Genomic DNA, 9162 nt, shown 5'->3' on the forward strand with positions numbered 1-9162 from the left:
TTCCTTTGAATATATGCGTTAGTCTTATTCTCGTAAAATGTATCTATTTGTTTGTTTTTGGTAAACTGATCTACTGCTGTGAATGGACGAGCGGTCCGTCAAAGTCTCTCGCCAGCCGGAATAGCCCCTCCCTATTCCTAGTACGCTCACGGCAGACTCATGCCATCATCGATGACACCGCCTTCAGCGGACCCGGCAGCTTATCTTATAATGCCACACTGGCAATCCAAGATATTTATTTGCCTGTGTATATACATTTCATTCTCTTGTATATATTTAATTTGTTGTTCTAATTTTTTCTAGGTCAGAAAAAAAAAAAATTGCCGTCTAATATTGAGTTTGTTTAGCGGGTCACTGAGGAGGATCTAGGAGGGTGAATTCCGGAGAGCGAATTAGTTGATCGGGTGATTTAAAAAATTGTGAAATGGTGAAATTGGAGGAGCTGAATGGGAAAGAAAAAAGGAATGAATTGAAACATTTGTATTTGTGTATAGACCGAAATTGATTGTAAAAGGAAACTGTAGGGGAAAAAAATGTTTACTTTATATCTTATTATACCATGTATGTGTAATTTATATATTTCCGATTACGGATTGATAAGTATGCTGTGTGAGATAGAAACCTGATATATTTAGGCAGAATAGATGGATAACGTATTTCTCTCTCGGTTTTTTTAATTTAACTTTAATGGTTTATTTACGAAACTATCAGCATTCAGCAGAAAAAATATTTCTTAAGGTGAAAATTATTTGTTTATAAAAATCAATTATAAATAAAAGCCGCTATTGAGGTCTATTGAAAATGATGCATTGCCTGTAAAAGTTTTAGGACCAATAGTTTTAATTCGTAAAAAATGTGTCGAAGAGATACGCTTCCTATATAAACTATATAATCAGCATTAACATCTTTTACATATATTTAGTAACAAGATATTAATTGTTTTTTATTATTTCAAGTCTGTTAGGTATGTTAAGTATTTCGATATATTATGGCAATGTTAAATAAAACAAGGATTAAATACAATTTATTAGTTTCAGTCAGAAGAAAGAACAGCGCCTTAAGGTTTATTTGAAAATAAAGTATTACGTAACAAAGTTGGACTGAAAAAGATTAATTAACGGGAGAGTTTAGGAGGCTACACAACCCTTAATTGAGGGAACTGGACCCGTTTTAGCGCCTAGTACAATATTCAACGTAGCTATTTCTTATTAGTTTAGATATAAACTTTTATCCTGGGCCATCAACTTCTTGGTTATTACGCCCTTTTTACTTTAATTATGTTCTTGGAATGTTATACATTAACATACATACGTATGTACTCTCTCATTTACACTTGTACAAAAATGAATATTTTTGATATAAAATGTTATTCTTTGACGATTTCGCTGGTCGTTATTGGTAACGTTATACCTATTTCTAACTTATTTTGTATTTTAAAATTCACAAAATTACTCTTCCAATTACACTAGTTTTGAAAAAAAAACAATTAACCTCAAATATAAATTTTTTGGAATACATTCTCAATTCTAAAATATTTTCAATTTTGGATTTGTCACCATTTGGATCTCCCCGCCTCGTATTGCCAATTATGATTTAATATAGTTTAATATATTATACCAACAGATATAAAATACCTCATTCAATTTGAGAATACAAAAAAATAATTTAAAAATTAAAACATGTACTGCTTCCCTTTTTATTCGGTACGATTAATTACGCTAATGTACATGAGGAGAAAGCGGTTATGTGGCTGGGTCTAAGTGAACAGTGCCATCGATAACTTGTCACGAACTGAGCCATTGTTGTAGGTTCATTGTTTAAGCTTTAGCAGCAACAATAGCTAACAGAAATCGAACTTGCTTACAAGGATCCTCATTTACAGGTTTCTATGCTGTGTACTCACTGCACCAGTTGCTAACTCCTACTCAATTCAAATTAGCATCATTAGATTTTGTTGATTTGGATAATTTTCATCCAATAGATTTAGATAATTATATTAATTAGGATTTACATTATTTAAGAGAATTTGGAAAAAAATCATGTTTTTTTTATTAGTTATGGTAATCATGTATTGGCTAGAACTATAGCATTCTTTCTAGTCATCATGTCCATTCTTTATGATCATATTATATGAACATGAAATGTACTTAAATGTAATTACCTACTTAAAGAGTGCAAAAGTCTTATCTAAATTTAAATATAATTTATTTATATACACGGATATAGTTGACAGTACCATAACACAAAGACTTGAAAAGTTATCTTCGACAAATTCGGACATAAAGTTGAATAAGAATGGAAAGGGAATGAAAAAATTAACATTAGCATTCCACGGGTGAGTAACGCTAAAATCTGGCCACTCTTACCTCTGCCATTTGCAAAATTTAATTATATTTAATTAAACTTTAAAACACATATGATGTCATTAACGTAATTAACGTTGCAGGAGATGGAAGTATTGCACAACCGTAAGTAAAGATAAAGTATGTGAATTGCCAAGACAAGCAGTGTTTTTTTTTCTTGTTCCCGTATAATGCAGTTTTATTATTGCACTATGCAATACGAATATTGTGAAATGTATACTACTGCGCTTTAAGGAGATCATACTTAATGCCATATGTTTTTAACGGGTACGGTTTTGATAAAACTTCTTTTTGAAGCAACCCACAATTCATAATCAAATCTTCCCTCAGAGTTAACCTTAGAAATTATTTTTTTAAAATATTATAATCCTGACAGTCCAAAATCCTTCGTAAAATCCTTAATGGTCCTTACTTTGTCACAAATCAAATCATCCATCAGGACCTCAATGTCCCATATATTGGCGATTTGGCCAGAACCAGATACCAATCCTCCTATGATAAACTTCCCAACCATCCAAACCAACTCGTTTCTAACCTGGCTTCTCCTTCACTACCTAACAATCCTTCTAGGCGTCTGAAAAGAAGATGGCCTCGAGATCCTTTAGAAATGTTTTTGGAGTTCTATCAATGAGTAGATTCTCCACATGTTTGTATCATGTCATAATATAACTTACAGAAAATTTACTTGATGAGTATATATGTAAACAGTTGTAAATAACAATAAATAAATTATTTAAAAAAATAGATATTATAATCGTAAGATCCTTAGTGTTTAATCCAACATACATAAATCCATTTCATGAATAATTAATAATAGGTTCTAGAGCGTATAATAGATGTTGATGAATTTATTTTATTTTTTCTTGTTCCTATATTGTGCAATTTTGTTATTGTTCTATTTAATATGAATATATTGAAATGTATATTTGTGAGCTTTAATAAGTGGCGGTCCCACATAATGAAGAACTTGATTCCTCACCATGATCAGAATAGGCTGTTAACCTCTAGATAAAGCCGTATGACAGAAATGACCGGAAACGAGGTAATAAAAAATACCTTAATTAAGTGTTGTGTAGCCTTTTAAATTATCATGCTAATTTATCCTTTTTCGGTTCAAATATTTTTCGTAATATGTTATTTTCGAAAACCTTACGGCGCTGTTCGTCCCTTATTGTCCGAGGCCACATCTCGCACCCATAAACTAAAGTAGGAAGCAACAGAGGGAAGTTAGAAAAAAAGACTGTATCTAATTATTTATAGTGTTAACACTATAACACTTATCATTGTGTCTTACATGTTATTATTTGTTATATATTTTTACCAAAGGCTATTAACTTTCTTTAATGTTTCGACAGTGAAGAGCACAGCTTGGTGAGAAGACTGAGGCTCAAAAGGGAGGCTGGATGAAGGATCACCTCAGCCTGGAGAAAGAGGCCTTTATCGGCAAAGCCATTTAGTCTAAAAACTTCTATACACGTGGCCCAGGCACACTCACACACAATCCCTTTCAATACGCTGCCAATCTTCTTTATGCCTCGTCTTTCTATGGCCAATCACTCATTAGTCATTTCGCATCTCGTCCGTTTCATCCATCTTATATAGCTTATGTGAACTACCGGTGGAGGCATTGTGTCCATGGCAATGAATCTTACCCTAGACTCTATTGATTTTGATTGTCGTAAATGTTTAAAAACTTTCCTAAAAATAATTTTTTAATTAGGTATTTAAAAATACCTATGCATTCTGCTAGGATAGTTTATGTCTACCTTTTTTTTATTAAATTGTTCAATAAACGTTTAAATTGGAAGAATATAGTTGACCGTATGGAGTGGAATATGGAAGATAGCGTGACGGTCAATAAAGAAACGTAGCTTAACAGTAAATAGTTTTCTTCTACTATTTTGATACCACCCGAACTATCTTCCTACAAGAAACTTTTAAAGATTTTGTATATGTATATATAGTTGACTGTAAAGATTTAAATATAAGTAGATGGTCAGGGTTGCGGTCAAAGAAATAAGAACAAATAGTTTAAAACTATTTTAATGTCCGACGTCTCGCTCCATGTTCTTCTTTTTTTGACCGCAACCCTGACCATCTACATATATTTAAATCTTTATGGTCAACTATATATACATATATATATAATATGATGCATAATCTACGGGGCTCTAAAAAAGATACATCTTCACAACTCTACACTCCAATGTAACACCTGGAAACCCAGCCTTGAAGCCTTGCAAAGTGGGGCGAAACGTAAAATAGTTTTAAACTATTTGTTCTTCTTTTTTTTACCGCAACCCTGACCATCTACTCATATTTAAAGATTTTGATTTTCATTCTTTATTAATGCTAGTTCGGAATTTTTAAATAGTTTCAATATTTAAGGCAAGTAAAAATCAGCGATTTATTTTTTTTTAAAAACCCTCCAAAACCTTTTTTAGTTTTTTTTTTACTTTTGTTTCTAAACGCGTTAGCTTATAACTGACTATTCTCAGAGTGTTGAAGTAATCATCGCTGTATAGACTATATCAGCCAAGTTCACGTCTGGGTAGGCCGAACAGTGGCAATAAATTGTCCCTTTACTGTCGCTATACAATCTAGTGTAGCAACATACGGAGTCCGTTACAGGTTATGACACCACATATTTCTACTTTCACTCAATGAAACATTTAGTAAAAGAAAGTATTATGATCGTGATAAATTTCGAGAAAAAAATACATGTTTTGAATTTTAAAGAACCTAGTAGAGTATAAATAACTTAGTCTCGTAGTCTGTCTATGTGTGTTATCATGGTCACTCAAAAAAAGTCGTAGAAACTGAAATTTAGGGCGAGTACATGCATTTTAGCATTATAGCATATTTTGCGTTAAAATCAACCGGCCTGAAGTGGCACCTTTTCTAAAACTACTTTAACGATGTTAATTAATATCAGCTAGTTCTTCTCCTGACTAAAATAGTCGGAGGGGCTCGAATGACGATTTTTTAATAAATCTTCCTCTAAAGAACCTTTAGTTTTTTATGAATAAACAGTTATCATTCTCAGAAATAATAAAAAATGCATGAATAAAAAATATCTAAGAATTTTATGAATAACTTAAGGTGAAAAAAAGATATAGACGCCCGATTTAAACGGGAAAAGCCGGGAGTTGCAGTTTCTTTAACTTTTATTAAACTGTTGTATTCATGACATAAAGAAAATCTGTATTCGTTACACTCATCTCGATAAACCAGAAAACACGAATTTTCATAGCAATGAAATAAAAAATATATACATATTCTCATCATTTTCGCCTTCCCCAGTTAAGATTTAAATAAAAACCGAACTGGAGAGAAAATCTATTTTCGGAAACCATTCCTTACGCATTTTATCTTTCCGAAAAATAAAAACTAGAACATAAGGAACTAAAGGATGATTTTATATTATGATTTTTTTTTTTTTAATTCCATGATGAGGCATCTACGTACTTTTTGGTCAATATCTGCCTGCTTTTGTCTCTGTTTTTAGGTTTATAACTGAAAAGTTACATACCAAAGATATTAAATCTGCTAATCAATTGTTGAACTGTATAACCCTCAAGAACTGAATGCTAGAGTGAACACAACGCGTTATGAATGTCAACTCTTTGAATTTAAGCCATCCATTCCGCATATATACTGTTGTGGAACATGTATTTGTTGTATGTACAATGTTTCCATTGTGAAAGATGCGAATTAAGATGTTCGTGAAAGTTCCAAAACAATAAATAGTAAATTGTCTCTGCGACGTCCCCGAAAATTTGTTCCGCACTATAAGTGTAGAAGCAATGATATGGGATCTGAGAAGTTAAACCTCCAATGGACTGTCCTATATGAGCCAGCAGCGTTCCGGCATATTGGCCGTTTGACTGCATGGGTTTCTTCCTTTCTCTGAACAGGCAGAAGACCTTTTCTTCCGGGGTCTATCTACCATCTCCATTGGCCTTCTTCAGACTTTACCTTTCGTCGTGAAAGAATCTGAGGAGCAGATTTCGTTCCTGAATCGAAAGATCTGAGGAGCAAGGTTACCCACGGTGGCTTCTAGAGGAACCACGGCTTTATTTGTTGGTATAATTAAAACTGCCGGTCACACTACTGGATTAGGCATATCAAGATTGAATTGATATTGAAAATAAACAAAAAAAATACAAAGATAAGACAGAGAAAAAGAAGGAGGAAAACAACATCACGAGGACTGAGTTCTGGCTTTCGGCCCCACTTATAAGGTGTAAAACTGATTTTTTTTTAAAGCCGGGTTGTTTTAACCGGGTTAGAGAAATAACACGCAAGTATCCTGGAATTACATGGGATTATTTTACCTCCTAATTTTCGGTATGTGCATCATTGGTGTTAGTTCATATGAGGAGTTAGGTGTAAAGCTGACAATATGCTGATTATAATATAACTTACATATATTGAAACGAATAATAGGTTAGTCCCCATCTACGATTATACGTTAGCGGCATCATACGATTCACAATTGTTAATACGATCGTCATACGATTGTAAAGTCACAAATCTTAATTAAAAAAAATAATACCCTTATAAACTGTTTAATTTGCATTTTATTTTCAGTCAATAGCTGTTATTTAGATCATGGAAAATGGTTTGTTCCATATGATTGGATTTTCTTGGAAAGCTCTTATACAGTTTATTCTATAAAGGTTTGATTCTCGATATCGGATATCGCCATGTCCAAATGGAGGAAACACGGTTGGTTCATTAAGGGTCGAGTAGAGACAAGAGGTGGTACAAAGGGATTTCCTATAGATCAATGTTCTTTAGGGGGTTGTTCACCCTTTGCTCCTATATCTTCCCCTCCTCCCTTCTCTACCCCCCTCCCTCCAGTGCCGTCGTGTCGATTAATTCGACCCATTAGCTCTCACAATAGCTCCGTTGGGAATTCCGGTACTTGCCTCATATATATATGCCGCAGAAATTACATAGAACCAGCAGTTATTTAAATTGGTGGTCAATATTTCAATTCAATTTTGAGATGAATGTACTTGAACCTGAGGGATGGACATTACTTGTTTTGCTTCCTAGAGGAATAGGAATAATGAATAAACTATAAAATAGAATAAAGAATAAAATAATTATTATGATAACTATAAACTTCATATTAATTTTACGGGAAAAAACATATATATTTTCCAAGCATTAATAGTTTTCAAATAGCTGGAACAAGTGGAGCAAAGGGTTTTTACTTTCAGCCATTTTAAAGTGAGTATTAATATGTACATAAGTTACAGCCTGATGGGACATGACTTAATTCCAACTACCGCATGTAATCAGTGTACAAATGTATATAGGAAATTATTCTGATTTCAGATAATTATCTAAGATTATATTTATTTTCTGTAAATAGAATTTATTCCAGGCCCCTTTTCCCTTACACACATATATAAATATTATATATAAAAAACACACAAAAAACACATATATTTTATATTTGAGTTTATATTAAAGTTTAACCAGAGATGGATCGGAACTGGAGTGCAAACTCTTTGGAGCAGAGCAGTGGAACATAGTTTGCCCATCCTTGAACACATTCCTAGCATTCTTGTTGATATGTGCTTCATATTAACATACTTAATTCGGAGCGGAGGAACTAAAAAATGTTACTTCAAAACCAAGTTTTTTTGTATTACTTACGATTTGGCAATGGCATTGATCCTGTTTTTTCTTTAAATATCTCATATTCCTTTTTTTCTCCAAGTCCAAATATGCGTAGGGTTGATATCAGCGGATGCTGGGAAAACGATTTGAGGGAATCTTTTTTTCTGCATTGGGAATGCATCTAGAAAGGGGGCTGAGAAATAGATTATTTTAGAACAATAAATAATCAGTAGCAATCTTGTGGTTACCAGGTTATTTGAGTGAAGAGCCAATACTGAGGGTGTTTATGTGTTTCTGTCACCTTTGTGGCCGTCCTGTCGGTGTCAGTGTCCTGAATAAGGGGTTTGAACAGTAATGGAGGCTATCAAATAACTTCTTGTGCCTCCTTCTTGTGCCGCAAGATAAACTCTGCCACAGTTGGTAGTTCAAGTGTCATGTGAATGTAGTCCGTCTTTGCTCTGGTACTAAGGTCAGAATAAGTGCTCTCTGGAATAGAACTGGTCAGAGTACTCTCTTGTAAATCATTAATGTGAGGCGGAAAGGAAGATTAGGAGAAGTTAGCAGGTGATTAAATCTGTAAAACTTGGTCTTAACCAGCTTAATCTTCTTATTGCAGGAGCGAGTTAGCGTCAGTTGTCTACTAAGGGTGACCCCCAAATGTAATATATTGCCCGCTGGTATATTCTCGCATCTCGCTATCACATAGACTTTAGGGAGAGGGCGTTTGTTCTTCTAGAAGGAGAAAATAATATCATCCCGTTCTGTTTCTTAGTGATGTCCGTACAAGCCATAAAGCTTTCTCTGCATTTACGGTGCTACAATAAATAGCTATGTCGTTGACATACACCACTACAGTAGTATTATAGTAGCCCACTCCAACAGTTTCAGTTGTATATATTATGAACAGTGCTGTGGGAGAGCACATACCCTTGGGGAATTCCACAGGTGAGTGAGATATCTTCGGATACCGCCTCACCGACTCGTTCCCTTAATGAGCGGTGCTGCAGAAACGATTTTAACTGGGAGCCACTCCAGAAAGTCTTGTTCAATCCACATTCTTTTTTAGGGGCGGGGAGCCAAATCTAATTTATGGTGCATAATGTGATTTAGCACTTACATGTAAATATTGCTTTAAGCATATTAGTCCAAGGTAGTATCCTTA

The sequence above is a fragment of the Halyomorpha halys genome, unplaced genomic scaffold (genome assembly GCF_000696795.3).
Source record: "Halyomorpha halys isolate HHAL.00 unplaced genomic scaffold, Hhal_1.1 Scaffold33.1, whole genome shotgun sequence".
Classification (NCBI taxonomy): Eukaryota; Metazoa; Arthropoda; class Insecta; order Hemiptera; family Pentatomidae; genus Halyomorpha; species Halyomorpha halys.